The 14999-nt window shown below is 30.7% G+C and overlaps 2 long non-coding RNA genes across 2 annotated transcripts; both read right to left on the bottom strand.

Annotated features, from left to right (window-relative positions):
* Window positions 1–1681: 1681 nt before the first annotated feature.
* On the bottom strand, window positions 1682–7525 carry LOC139504568 (uncharacterized). Its single transcript, XR_011659282.1, has 6 exons — window positions 6884–7525; window positions 6071–6139; window positions 4684–5308; window positions 3867–3935; window positions 2484–3107; window positions 1682–1735 (listed from the first exon to the last, which is right to left on the bottom strand). It is a non-coding gene; the product is annotated as an uncharacterized lncRNA (long non-coding RNA).
* Window positions 7526–11311: 3786 nt separating this feature from the next.
* On the bottom strand, window positions 11312–14109 carry LOC139504567 (uncharacterized). The gene is made up of 3 exons (XR_011659281.1): window positions 13500–14109; window positions 12682–12750; window positions 11312–11920 (listed from the first exon to the last, which is right to left on the bottom strand). It is a non-coding gene; the product is annotated as an uncharacterized lncRNA (long non-coding RNA).
* Between the last annotated feature and the right edge of the window lie 890 nt (window positions 14110–14999).

Raw genomic sequence — 14999 nt, forward strand, 5'->3', positions numbered from 1 at the left:
AGTGGATAATTAAATAACAAAGACTATATTGTGTCATGTTTACTTACAATTTAATAATATTTAAAAGTTTATTTCTTGCCTTTTTCAATATAGTAAACAAATTCCTTTCGGATATCTCGGGAGTAAACAAAGTTATGATTGTGCCTAAAAAAAAAGTGTTCAGCCCCGTGCCAGTAATGCATTTTAAAAGCGAAAATTTCATCGAGTTTTTGCTGATCTTTATCAATAATATTTATCTTAAACCATTTATAATAACTAGGTATAAATAAAAAACTACTAACCATCATTGTCTGTGGTGTACAAGGTGAAATCATCCATAATTCAGCCTGAAAACTTCTGGAATTAAGCTCTAATTTGGGTATACATTTACAATTATTCTCCATAGGCCGTAATGGTAACGTTTTCCTCCGTTGCTCAGTCCATATCGTTTACTTGAACATGTATGATGGCTCATATCGAAGCTGATACATTATAACATGTCTGGTTAAATTTTCGGGGTGGCAAGTGGGATTACTTTTTTCGCAAATTGCTGGACCCCGAAGATGGTGAAAAATGTCACTCTCCTCATGAAATAATCCAAAATTCTGATCATAAAATTCAATAAAAAATTGTCCTTTCTAATAATTTATTTCAGGTCAAATCTACATCTTTCTTTTCCTCAATCACATCAGCTCTATAAAACAGTTCTTATTGTTCATTTATGTCCATTTTTAAAATCACAGCATCCACAATTGTATGGCGGACTAATATTTTTTTTTAATTACGTCATCTGAGTTCCTCATCTCAAGGTTATTAGGGATCCTGACCCATATTGAAATCAATACTTCTGATTTTTCCAAATATTTTTATGTGATCTTCATCGGTATAACATTCTTGAATAAATCTGTGTATTTTGTCCATATCTGAAAAAAAATAAAGTTGTTTAGCACTATAAGGGCAATGACACTTTCGTCGCTATATTCATTTATTTTGAATACAATGTGTATGTATAATTAATTTCTTCCAGAATACATTCACTATCAAAACAAGGACAAAACTTCTGATTATAACCTTTAATTACAATACACAGACCCTGTTAAAGCATTCTTATAAAATTTTCTTGTGTCTTAAAGTGCATTTTGGCAGAGAAATTATGCAAAAATGAAGATTTTATAAAAAAAAACCAACACCAAAATAATTATTCTTACTAGTGGGAATCTGGTATTTAAACTGTGGAAAGCACTCTAAACTACTGGGAAAGTCATTCCTTATCATATAATTAGAGTGCAATATAGTGCAAATTTTCAAAACTTGTCCTTTCACATAATTCTATTTGAGAAAAAATGTTTTTAACATGTATTTCAGTGAAAACCTTTTATCAGTGAGAAATCAACATGAGGTTTTAAAGGAAACATTGTGACATCTCATGTATTATGGCGTCCATTAAATAACGACAGATCAAAATAGTGCTAAATATAGTTTGCAGTGTTACGTGAGAAACAGTTGCTGCAAGATTTAACTCGAAATATTGAGTCGAAACGATCTGTAACTAAGCCTTTCCATTCAATATCAAGACCATAGCAACAGTTTTCATATTTGCATATTTTTAACATACCGACTGTAATTTCAATTGCATAAATACCATAAATAAACAATTTAGAGCTTGCCTAACAAAACAAAATGCTTACCAGTTATTCAGGACTTTTAAAACCTCTAGTTTGCCATCTCAGGTTAAAAAGTAATGATATGTCTGGAACTGAAATAAGACAAAAAAAAATTACTCAGGCTGTGTTATCATTTGATTTAAATACATAAGTATTATTGAGAGAGAAAAATCTATTTCTTGAAAGTTTAATTACAAAGAAAGACAAATGCTTCTCCCTTGTGGCTTAGTAACCTTCATTTAAACCTTTTATATTAGAAGCAATGGGTAGTAGCTAACTAGCTTAATAGTTGAATCGGTGCAGAAATATTGTTTTCAAAAAGGTTTGACCCTCCCCCTTTTCACTGAGAAATGACAATATCTTTTGTTTTGCTCAAGTGCATTAAAAATAATAATTCATGATTTTCTTAAACATGTACATGTGTTTTTCTGTTTTTTTGCATATGATATCTACTGGACGCAGGTGTCAAATCATTGGATAAAAGCACATGCGATGATGTATCTCACTTTACTCGTATGAAGTGTGTTATCTCCCATGATTATCAGGTATTACTGTAGACCGAAGTGATAATTAAATAACAAAGACTATATTGTGTCATGTTTACTTACAATTTAATAATATTTAAAAGTTATTTCTTGCCTTTTTCAATATAGTAAACAAATTCCTTTCGGATATCTCGGGAGTAAACAAAGTTATGATTGTGCCTAAAAAAAAGTGTTCAGCCCCGTGCCAGTAATGCATTTTAAAAGCGAAAATTTCATCGAGTTTTTGCTGATCTTTATCAATAATATTTATCTTAAACCATTTATAATAACTAGGTATAAATAAAAAACTACTAACCATCATTGTCGGTGGTGTACAAGGTGAAATCATCCATAATTCAGCCTGAAAACTTCTGGAATTAAGCTTCTAATTTGGGTATACATTTACAATTAATTCTCCATAGGCCGTAATGGTAACGTTTTCCTCCGTTGCTCAGTCCATATCGTTTACTTGAACATGTATGATGGCTCATATCGAAGCTGATACATTTATACATGTCTGGTTAAATTTTCGGGGTGGCAAGTGGGATTACTTTTTTCGCAAATTGCTGGACCCCGGAAGATGGTGAAAAATGTCACTCTCCTCATGAAATAATCCAAAATTCTGATCATAAAATTCAATAAAAAAAATTGTCCTTTCTAATAATTTATTTCAGGTCAAATCTACATCTTTCTTTTCTCATCACATCAGCTCTATAAAACAGTTCTTATTGTTCATTTATGTCCCATTTTTAAAATCACAGCATCCACAATTGTATGGCGGACTAATATTTTTTTTAATTACGTCATCTGAGTTCCTCATCTCAAGGTTTATTAGGGATCCTGACCCATATGAAATCAATACTTCTGATTTTTCCAAATATTTTTATGTGATCTTCATCGGTATAACATTCTGAATAAATCTGTGTATTTTTGTCCATTTCTGAAAAAAATAAAGTTGTTTTAGCACTATAAGGCAATGACACTTTCGTCGCTATATTCATTTATTTTGAATACAATGTGTATGTATAATTAATTTCTTCCAGAATACATTCACTAGTCAAAACAAGGACAAAACTTCTGATTATAACCTTTAATTACAATACACAGACCCTGTTAAAGCATTCTATAAAATTTTCTTGTGTCTTAAAGTGCATTTTGGCAGAGAAATTATGCAAAAATGAAGATTTTATAAAAAAACCAACACCAAAATAATTATTCTTACTAGTGGAAATCTGGTATTTAAAACTGTGGAAAGCACTCTAAACTACTGGGAAAGTCATCCTTATCATATAATTAGAGTGCAATATAGTGCAAATTTCAAAACTTGTCCTTTCACATAATTCTATTTGAGAAAAAATGTTTTTAACATGTATTTCAGTGAAAACCTTTTATCAGTGAGAAATCAACATGAGGTTTTAAAGGAAACATTGTGACATCTCATGTATTATGGCGTCATTAAATAACGACAGATCAAAATAGTGCTAAATATAGTTTGCAGTGTTACGTGAGAAACAGTTGCTGCAAGATTTAACTCGAAATATTGAGTCGAAACGATCTGTAACTAAGCCTTTCCATTCAATATCAAGACCATAGCAACAGTTTTCATATTTGCATATTTTTAACATACCGACTGTAATTTCAATTGCATAAATACCATAATAAACAATTTAGAGCTTGCCTAACAAAACAAAATGCTTACCAGTTATTCAGGACTTTTTAAAACCTCTAGTTTGCCATCTCAGGTTAAAAAGTAATGATATGTCTGGAACTGAAATAAGACAAAAAAAAATTACTCAGGCTGTGTTATCATTTGATTTAAATACATAAGTATTATTGAGAGAGAAAAATCTATTTCTTGAAAGTTTAATTACAAAGAAAGACAAATGCTTCTCCCTTGTGGCTTAGTAACCTTCATTTAAACCTTTTATATTAGAAGCAATGGGTAGTAGCTAACTAGCTTAATAGTTGAATCGGTGCAGAAATATTGTTTTCAAAAAGGTTTGACCCTCCCCCTTTTTCACTGAGAAATGACAATATCTTTTGTTTTGCTCAAGTGCATTAAAAATAATAATTCATGATTTTCTTAAAAACATGTACATGTGTTTTCTGTTTTTTTGCATATGATATCTACTGACCAGGTGTCAAATCATTGGATAAAAGCACATGCGATGATGTATCTCACTTTACTCGTATGAAGTGTGTTATCTCCCATGATTATCAGGTATTACTGTAGACCGAAGTGATAATTAAATAACAAAGACTATATTGTGTCATGTTTACTTACAATTTAATAATATTTAAAAGTTATTTCTTGCCTTTTTCAATATAGTAAACAAATTCCTTTCGGATATCTCGGGAGTAAACAAAGTTATGATTGTGCCTAAAAAAAAGTGTTCAGCCCCGTGCCAGTAATGCATTTTAAAAGCGAAAATTTCATCGAGTTTTTGCTGATCTTTATCAATAATATTTATCTTAAACCATTTATAATAACTAGGTATAAATAAAAAACTACTAACCATCATTGTCGGTGGTGTACAAGGTGAAATCATCCATAATTCAGCCTGAAAACTTCTGGAATTAAGCTTCTAATTTGGGTATACATTTACAATTAATTCTCCATAGGCCGTAATGGTAACGTTTTCCTCCGTTGCTCAGTCCATATCGTTTACTTGAACATGTATGATGGCTCATATCGAAGCTGATACATTTATACATGTCTGGTTAAATTTTCGGGGTGGCAAGTGGGATTACTTTTTTCGCAAATTGCTGGACCCCGGAAGATGGTGAAAAATGTCACTCTCCTCATGAAATAATCCCAAAATTCTGATCATAAAATTCAATAAAAAAATTGTCCTTTCTAATAATTTATTTCAGGTCAAATCTACATCTTTCTTTTCTCATCACATCAGCTCTATAAAACAGTTCTTATTGTTCATTTATGTCCATTTTTAAAATCACAGCATCCACAATTGTATGGCGGACTAATATTTTTTTTTAATTACGTCATCTGAGTTCCTCATCTCAAGGTTTATTAGGGATCCTGACCCATATTGAAATCAATACTTCTGATTTTTCCAAATATTTTTATGTGATCTTCATCGGTATAACATTCTGAATAAATCTGTGTATTTTTGTCCATTTCTGAAAAAAAATAAGTTGTTTTAGCACTATAAGGCAATGACACTTTCGTCGCTATATTCATTTATTTTGAATACAATGTGTATGTATAATTAATTTCTTCCAGAATACATTCACTAGTCAAAACAAGGACAAAACTTCTGATTATAACCTTTAATTACAATACACAGACCCTGTTAAAGCATTCTATAAAATTTTCTTGTGTCTTAAAGTGCATTTTGGCAGAGAAATTATGCAAAAATGAAGATTTTATAAAAAAACCAACACCAAAATAATTATTCTTACTAGTGGAAATCTGGTATTTAAAACTGTGGAAAGCACTCTAAACTACTGGGAAAGTCATCCTTATCATATAATTAGAGTGCAATATAGTGCAAATTTTCAAAACTTGTCCTTTCACATAATTCTATTTGAGAAAAAATGTTTTTAACATGTATTTCAGTGAAAACCTTTTATCAGTGAGAAATCAACATGAGGTTTTAAAGGAAACATTGTGACATCTCATGTATTATGGCGTCATTAAATAACGACAGATCAAAATAGTGCTAAAATATAGTTTGCAGTGTTACGTGAGAAACAGTTGCTGCAAGATTTAACTCGAAATATTGAGTCGAAACGATCTGTAACTAAGCCTTTCCATTCAATATCAAGACCATAGCAACAGTTTTCATATTTGCATATTTTTAACATACCGACTGTAATTTCAATTGCATAAATACCATAAATAAACAATTTAGAGCTTGCCTAACAAAACAAAATGCTTACCAGTTATTCAGGACTTTTTAAAACCTCTAGTTTGCCATCTCAGGTTAAAAAGTAATGATATGTCTGGAACTGAATAAGACAAAAAAAAATTACTCAGGCTGTGTTATCATTTGATTTAAATACATAAGTATTATTGAGAGAGAAAAATCTATTTCTTGAAAGTTTAATTACAAAGAAAGACAAATGCTTCTCCCTTGTGGCTTAGTAACCTTCATTTAAACCTTTTATATTAGAAGCAATGGGTAGTAGCTAACTAGCTTAATAGTTGAATCGGTGCAGAAATATTGTTTTCAAAAAGGTTTGACCCTCCCCCTTTTTCACTGAGAAATGACAATATCTTTTGTTTTGCTCAAGTGCATTAAAAATAATAATTCATGATTTCTTAAAACATGTACATGTGTTTTCTGTTTTTTTGCATATGATATCTACTGACCAGGTGTCAAATCATTGGATAAAAGCACATGCGATGATGTATCTCACTTTACTCGTATGAAGTGTGTTATCTCCCATGATTATCAGGTATTACTGTAGACCGAAGTGATAATAAATAACAAAGACTATATTGTGTCATGTTTACTTACAATTTAATAATATTTAAAAGTTATTTCTTGCCTTTTTCAATATAGTAAACAAATTCCTTTCGGATATCTCGGGAGTAAACAAAGTTATGATTGTGCCTAAAAAAAAGTGTTCAGCCCCGTGCCAGTAATGCATTTTAAAAGCGAAAATTTCATCGAGTTTTTGCTGATCTTTATCAATAATATTTATCTTAAACCATTTATAATAACTAGGTATAAATAAAAAACTACTAACCATCATTGTCGGTGGTGTACAAGGTGAAATCATCCATAATTCAGCCTGAAAACTTCTGGAATTAAGCTTCTAATTTGGGTATACATTTACAATTAATTCTCCATAGGCCGTAATGGTAACGTTTTCCTCCGTTGCTCAGTCCATATCGTTTACTTGAACATGTATGATGGCTCATATCGAAGCTGATACATTTATACATGTCTGGTTAAATTTTCGGGGTGGCAAGTGGGATTACTTTTTTCGCAAATTGCTGGACCCCGGAAGATGGTGAAAAATGTCACTCTCCTCATGAAATAATCCCAAAATTCTGATCATAAAATTCAATAAAAAAATTGTCCTTTCTAATAATTTATTTCAGGTCAAATCTACATCTTTCTTTTCTCATCACATCAGCTCTATAAAACAGTTCTTATTGTTCATTTATGTCCATTTTTAAAATCACAGCATCCACAATTGTATGGCGGACTAATATTTTTTTTTAATTACGTCATCTGAGTTCCTCATCTCAAGGTTTATTAGGGATCCTGACCCATATTGAAATCAATACTTCTGATTTTTCCAAATATTTTTATGTGATCTTCATCGGTATAACATTCTGAATAAATCTGTGTATTTTTGTCCATTTCTGAAAAAAAAATAAAGTTGTTTTAGCACTATAAGGCAATGACACTTTCGTCGCTATATTCATTTATTTTGAATACAATGTGTATGTATAATTAATTTCTTCCAGAATACATTCACTAGTCAAAACAAGGACAAAACTTCTGATTATAACCTTTAATTACAATACACAGACCCTGTTAAAGCATTCTATAAAATTTTCTTGTGTCTTAAAGTGCATTTTGGCAGAGAAATTATGCAAAAATGAAGATTTTATAAAAAAACCAACACCAAAATAATTATTCTTACTAGTGGAAATCTGGTATTTAAAACTGTGGAAAGCACTCTAAACTACTGGGAAAGTCATCCTTATCATATAATTAGAGTGCAATATAGTGCAAATTTTCAAAACTTGTCCTTTCACATAATTCTATTTGAGAAAAAATGTTTTTAACATGTATTTCAGTGAAAACCTTTTATCAGTGAGAAATCAACATGAGGTTTTAAAGGAAACATTGTGACATCTCATGTATTATGGCGTCATTAAATAACGACAGATCAAAATAGTGCTAAATATAGTTTGCAGTGTTACGTGAGAAACAGTTGCTGCAAGATTTAACTCGAAATATTGAGTCGAAACGATCTGTAACTAAGCCTTTCCATTCAATATCAAGACCATAGCAACAGTTTTCATATTTGCATATTTTTAACATACCGACTGTAATTTCAATTGCATAAATACCATAAATAAACAATTTAGAGCTTGCCTAACAAAACAAAATGCTTACCAGTTATTCAGGACTTTTTAAAACCTTCTAGTTTGCCATCTCAGGTTAAAAAGTAATGATATGTCTGGAACTGAAATAAGACAAAAAAAAATTACTCAGGCTGTGTTATCATTTGATTTAAATACATAAGTATTATTGAGAGAGAAAAATCTATTTCTTGAAAGTTTAATTACAAAGAAAGACAAATGCTTCTCCCTTGTGGCTTAGTAACCTTCATTTAAACCTTTTATATTAGAAGCAATGGGTAGTAGCTAACTAGCTTAATAGTTGAATCGGTGCAGAAATATTGTTTTCAAAAAGGTTTGACCCTCCCCCTTTTTCACTGAGAAATGACAATATCTTTTGTTTTGCTCAAGTGCATTAAAAATAATAATTCATGATTTTCTTAAAACATGTACATGTGTTTTCTGTTTTTTTGCATATGATATCTACTGACCAGGTGTCAAATCATTGGATAAAAGCACATGCGATGATGTATCTCACTTTACTCGTATGAAGTGTGTTATCTCCCATGATTATCAGGTATTACTGTAGACCGAAGTGATAATTAAATAACAAAGACTATATTGTGTCATGTTTACTTACAATTTAATAATATTTAAAAGTTATTTCTTGCCTTTTTCAATATAGTAAACAAATTCCTTTCGGATATCTCGGGAGTAAAACAAAGTTATGATTGTGCCCTAAAAAAAAGTGTTCAGCCCCGTGCCAGTAATGCATTTTAAAAGCGAAAATTTCATCGAGTTTTTGCTGATCTTTATCAATAATATTTATCTTAAACCATTTATAATAACTAGGTATAAATAAAAAACTACTAACCATCATTGTCGGTGGTGTACAAGGTGAAATCATCCATAATTCAGCCTGAAAACTTCTGGAATTAAGCTTCTAATTTGGGTATACATTTACAATTAATTCTCCATAGGCCGTAATGTAACGTTTTCCTCCGTTGCTCAGTCCATATCGTTTACTTGAACATGTATGATGGCTCATATCGAAGCTGATACATTTATACATGTCTGGTTAAATTTTCGGGGTGGCAAGTGGGATTACTTTTTTCGCAAATTGCTGGACCCCGGAAGATGGTGAAAAATGTCACTCTCCTCATGAAATAATCCCAAAATTCTGATCATAAAATTCAATAAAAAAATTGTCCTTTCTAATAATTTATTTCAGGTCAAATCTACATCTTTCTTTTCTCATCACATCAGCTCTATAAAACAGTTCTTATTGTTCATTTATGTCCATTTTTAAAATCACAGCATCCACAATTGTATGGCGGACTAATATTTTTTTTTAATTACGTCATCTGAGTTCCTCATCTCAAGGTTTATTAGGGATCCTGACCCATATTGAAATCAATACTTCTGATTTTTCCAAATATTTTTATGTGATCTTCATCGGTATAACATTCTGAATAAATCTGTGTATTTTTGTCCATTTCTGAAAAAAAATAAAGTTGTTTTAGCACTATAAGGCAATGACACTTTCGTCGCTATATTCATTTATTTTGAATACAATGTGTATGTATAATTAATTTCTTCCAGAATACATTCACTAGTCAAAACAAGGACAAAACTTCTGATTATAACCTTTAATTACAATACACAGACCCTGTTAAAGCATTCTATAAAATTTTCTTGTGTCTTAAAGTGCATTTTGGCAGAGAAATTATGCAAAAATGAAGATTTTATAAAAAAACCAACACCAAAATAATTATTCTTACTAGTGGAAATCTGGTATTTAAACTGTGGGAAAGCACTCTAAACTACTGGGAAAGTCATCCTTATCATATAATTAGAGTGCAATATAGTGCAAATTTTCAAAACTTGTCCTTTCACATAATTCTATTTGAGAAAAAATGTTTTTAACATGTATTTCAGTGAAAACCTTTTATCAGTGAGAAATCAACATGAGGTTTTAAAGGAAACATTGTGACATCTCATGTATTATGGCGTCATTAAATAACGACAGATCAAAATAGTGCTAAATATAGTTTGCAGTGTTACGTGAGAAACAGTTGCTGCAAGATTTAACTCGAAATATTGAGTCGAAACGATCTGTAACTAAGCCTTTTCCATTCAATATCAAGACCATAGCAACAGTTTTCATATTTGCATATTTTTAACATACCGACTGTAATTTCAATTGCATAAATACCATAAATAAACAATTTAGAGCTTGCCTAACAAAACAAAATGCTTACCAGTTATTCAGGACTTTTTAAAACCTCTAGTTTGCCATCTCAGGTTAAAAAGTAATGATATGTCTGGAACTGAAATAAGACAAAAAAAAATTACTCAGGCTGTGTTATCATTTGATTTAAATACATAAGTATTATTGAGAGAGAAAAATCTATTTCTTGAAAGTTTAATTACAAAGAAAGACAAATGCTTCTCCCTTGTGGCTTAGTAACCTTCATTTAAACCTTTTATATTAGAAGCAATGGGTAGTAGCTAACTAGCTTAATAGTTGAATCGGTGCAGAAATATTGTTTTCAAAAAGGTTTGACCCTCCCCCTTTTTCACTGAGAAATGACAATATCTTTTGTTTTGCTCAAGTGCATTAAAAATAATAATTCATGATTTTCTTAAAACATGTACATGTGTTTTCTGTTTTTTTGCATATGATATCTACTGACCAGGTGTCAAATCATTGGATAAAAGCACATGCGATGATGTATCTCACTTTACTCGTATGAAGTGTGTTATCTCCCATGATTATCAGGTATTACTGTAGACCGAAGTGATAATTAAATAACAAAGACTATATTGTGTCATGTTTACTTACAATTTAATAATATTTAAAAGTTATTTCTTGCCTTTTTCAATATAGTAAACAAATTCCTTTCGGATATCTCGGGAGTAAACAAAGTTATGATTGTGCCTAAAAAAAAGTGTTCAGCCCCGTGCCAGTAATGCATTTTAAAAGCGAAAATTTCATCGAGTTTTTGCTGATCTTTATCAATAATATTTATCTTAAACCATTTATAATAACTAGGTATAAATAAAAAACTACTAACCATCATTGTCGGTGGTGTACAAGGTGAAATCATCCATAATTCAGCCTGAAAACTTCTGGAATTAAGCTTCTAATTTGGGTATAACATTTACAATTAATTCTCCATAGGCCGTAATGGTAACGTTTTCCTCCGTTGCTCAGTCCATATCGTTTACTTGAACATGTATGATGGCTCATATCGAAGCTGATACATTTATACATGTCTGGTTAAATTTTCGGGGTGGCAAGTGGGATTACTTTTTTTCGCAAATTGCTGGACCCCGGAAGATGGTGAAAAATGTCACTCTCCTCATGAAATAATCCCAAAATTCTGATCATAAAATTCAATAAAAAAATTGTCCTTTCTAATAATTTATTTCAGGTCAAATCTACATCTTTCTTTTCTCATCACATCAGCTCTATAAAACAGTTCTTATTGTTCATTTATGTCCATTTTTAAAATCACAGCATCCACAATTGTATGGCGGACTAATATTTTTTTTTAATTACGTCATCTGAGTTCCTCATCTCAAGGTTTATTAGGGATCCTGACCCATATTGAAATCAATACTTCTGATTTTTCCAAATATTTTTATGTGATCTTCATCGGTATAACATTCTGAATAAATCTGTGTATTTTTGTCCATTTCTGAAAAAAAATAAAGTTGTTTTAGCACTATAAGGCAATGACACTTTCGTCGCTATATTCATTTATTTTGAATACAATGTGTATGTATAATTAATTTCTTCCAGAATACATTCACTAGTCAAAACAAGGACAAAACTTCTGATTATAACCTTTAATTACAATACACAGACCCTGTTAAAGCATTCTATAAAATTTTCTTGTGTCTTAAAGTGCATTTTGGCAGAGAAATTATGCAAAAATGAAGATTTTATAAAAAAACCAACACCAAAATAATTATTCTTACTAGTGGAAATCTGGTATTTAAAACTGTGGAAAGCACTCTAAACTACTGGGAAAGTCATCCTTATCATATAATTAGAGTGCAATATAGTGCAAATTTTCAAAACTTGTCCTTTCACATAATTCTATTTGAGAAAAAATGTTTTTAACATGTATTTCAGTGAAAACCTTTTATCAGTGAGAAATCAACATGAGGTTTTAAAGGAAACATTGTGACATCTCATGTATTATGGCGTCATTAAATAACGACAGATCAAAATAGTGCTAAATATAGTTTGCAGTGTTACGTGAGAAACAGTTGCTGCAAGATTTAACTCGAAATATTGAGTCGAAACGATCTGTAACTAAGCCTTTCCATTCAATATCAAGACCATAGCAACAGTTTTCATATTTGCATATTTTTAACATACCGACTGTAATTTCAATTGCATAAATACCATAAATAAACAATTAGAGCTTGCCTAACAAAACAAAATGCTTACCAGTTATTCAGGACTTTTTAAAACCTCTAGTTTGCCATCTCAGGTTAAAAAGTAATGATATGTCTGGAACTGAAATAAGACAAAAAAAAATTACTCAGGCTGTGTTATCATTTGATTTAAATACATAAGTATTATTGAGAGAGAAAAATCTATTTCTTGAAAGTTTAATTACAAAGAAAGACAAATGCTTCTCCCCTTGTGGCTTAGTAACCTTCATTTAAACCTTTTATATTAGAAGCAATGGGTAGTAGCTAACTAGCTTAATAGTTGAATCGGTGCAGAAATATTGTTTTCAAAAAGGTTTGACCCTCCCCCTTTTTCACTGAGAAATGACAATATCTTTTGTTTTGCTCAAGTGCATTAAAAATAATAATTCATGATTTTCTTAAAACATGTACATGTGTTTTCTGTTTTTTTGCATATGATATCTACTGACCAGGTGTCAAATCATTGGATAAAAGCACATGCGATGATGTATCTCACTTTACTCGTATGAAGTGTGTTATCTCCCATGATTATCAGGTATTACTGTAGACCGAAGTGATAATTAAATAACAAAGACTATATTGTGTCATGTTTACTTACAATTTAATAATATTTAAAAGTTATTTCTTGCCTTTTTCAATATAGTAAACAAATTCCTTTTCGGATATCTCGGGAGTAAACAAAGTTATGATTGTGCCTAAAAAAAAGTGTTCAGCCCCGTGCCAGTAATGCATTTTAAAAGCGAAAATTTCATCGAGTTTTTGCTGATCTTTATCAATAATATTTATCTTAAACCATTTATAATAACTAGGTATAAATAAAAAACTACTAACCATCATTGTCGGTGGTGTACAAGGTGAAATCATCCATAATTCAGCCTGAAAACTTCTGGAATTAAGCTTCTAATTTGGGTATACATTTACAATTAATTCTCCATAGGCCGTAATGGTAACGTTTTCCTCCGTTGCTCAGTCCATATCGTTTACTTGAACATGTATGATGGCTCATATCGAAGCTGATACATTTATACATGTCTGGTTAAATTTTCGGGGTGGCAAGTGGGATTACTTTTTTCGCAAATTGCTGGACCCCGGAAGATGGTGAAAAATGTCACTCTCCTCATGAAATAATCCCAAAATTCTGATCATAAAATTCAATAAAAAAATTGTCCTTTCTAATAATTTATTTCAGGTCAAATCTACATCTTTCTTTTCTCATCACATCAGCTCTATAAAACAGTTCTTATTGTTCATTTATGTCCATTTTTAAAATCACAGCATCCACAATTGTATGGCGGACTAATATTTTTTTTAATTACGTCATCTGAGTTCCTCATCTCAAGGTTTATTAGGGATCCTGACCCATATTGAAATCAATACTTCTGATTTTTCCAAATATTTTTATGTGATCTTCATCGTATAACATTCTGAATAAATCTGTGTATTTTTGTCCATTTCTGAAAAAAAATAAAGTTGTTTTAGCACTATAAGGCAATGACACTTTCGTCGCTATATTCATTTATTTTGAATACAATGTGTATGTATAATTAATTTCTTCCAGAATACATTCACTAGTCAAAACAAGGACAAAACTTCTGATTATAACCTTTAATTACAATACACAGACCCTGTTAAAGCATTCTATAAAATTTTCTTGTGTCTTAAAGTGCATTTTGGCAGAGAAATTATGCAAAAATGAAGATTTTATAAAAAAACCAACACCAAAATAATTATTCTTACTAGTGGAAATCTGGTATTTAAAACTGTGGAAAGCACTCTAAACTACTGGGAAAGTCATCCTTATCATATAATTAGAGTGCAATATAGTGCAAATTTTCAAAACTTGTCCTTTCACATAATTCTATTTGAGAAAAAATGTTTTTAACATGTATTTCAGTGAAAACCTTTTATCAGTGAGAAATCAACATGAGGTTTTAAAGGAAACATTGTGACATCTCATGTATTATGGCGTCATTAAATAACGACAGATCAAAATAGTGCTAAATATAGTTTGCAGTGTTACGTGAGAAACAGTTGCTGCAAGATTTAACTCGAAATATTGAGTCGAAACGATCTGTAACTAAGCCTTTCCATTCAATATCAAGACCATAGCAACAGTTTTCAATATTTGCATATTTTTAACATACCGACTGTAATTTCAATGCATAAATACCATAAATAAACAATTTAGAGCTTGCCTAACAAAACAAAATGCTTACCAGTTATTCAGGACTTTTTAAAACCTCTAGTTTGCCATCTCAGGTTAAAAAGTAATGATATGTCTGGAACTGAAATAAGACAAAAAAAAATTACTCAGGCTGTGTTATCATTTGA

The sequence above is a fragment of the Mytilus edulis genome, unplaced genomic scaffold (assembly GCF_963676685.1).
Source record: "Mytilus edulis unplaced genomic scaffold, xbMytEdul2.2 SCAFFOLD_2180, whole genome shotgun sequence".
Classification (NCBI taxonomy): domain Eukaryota; kingdom Metazoa; phylum Mollusca; class Bivalvia; order Mytilida; family Mytilidae; genus Mytilus; species Mytilus edulis.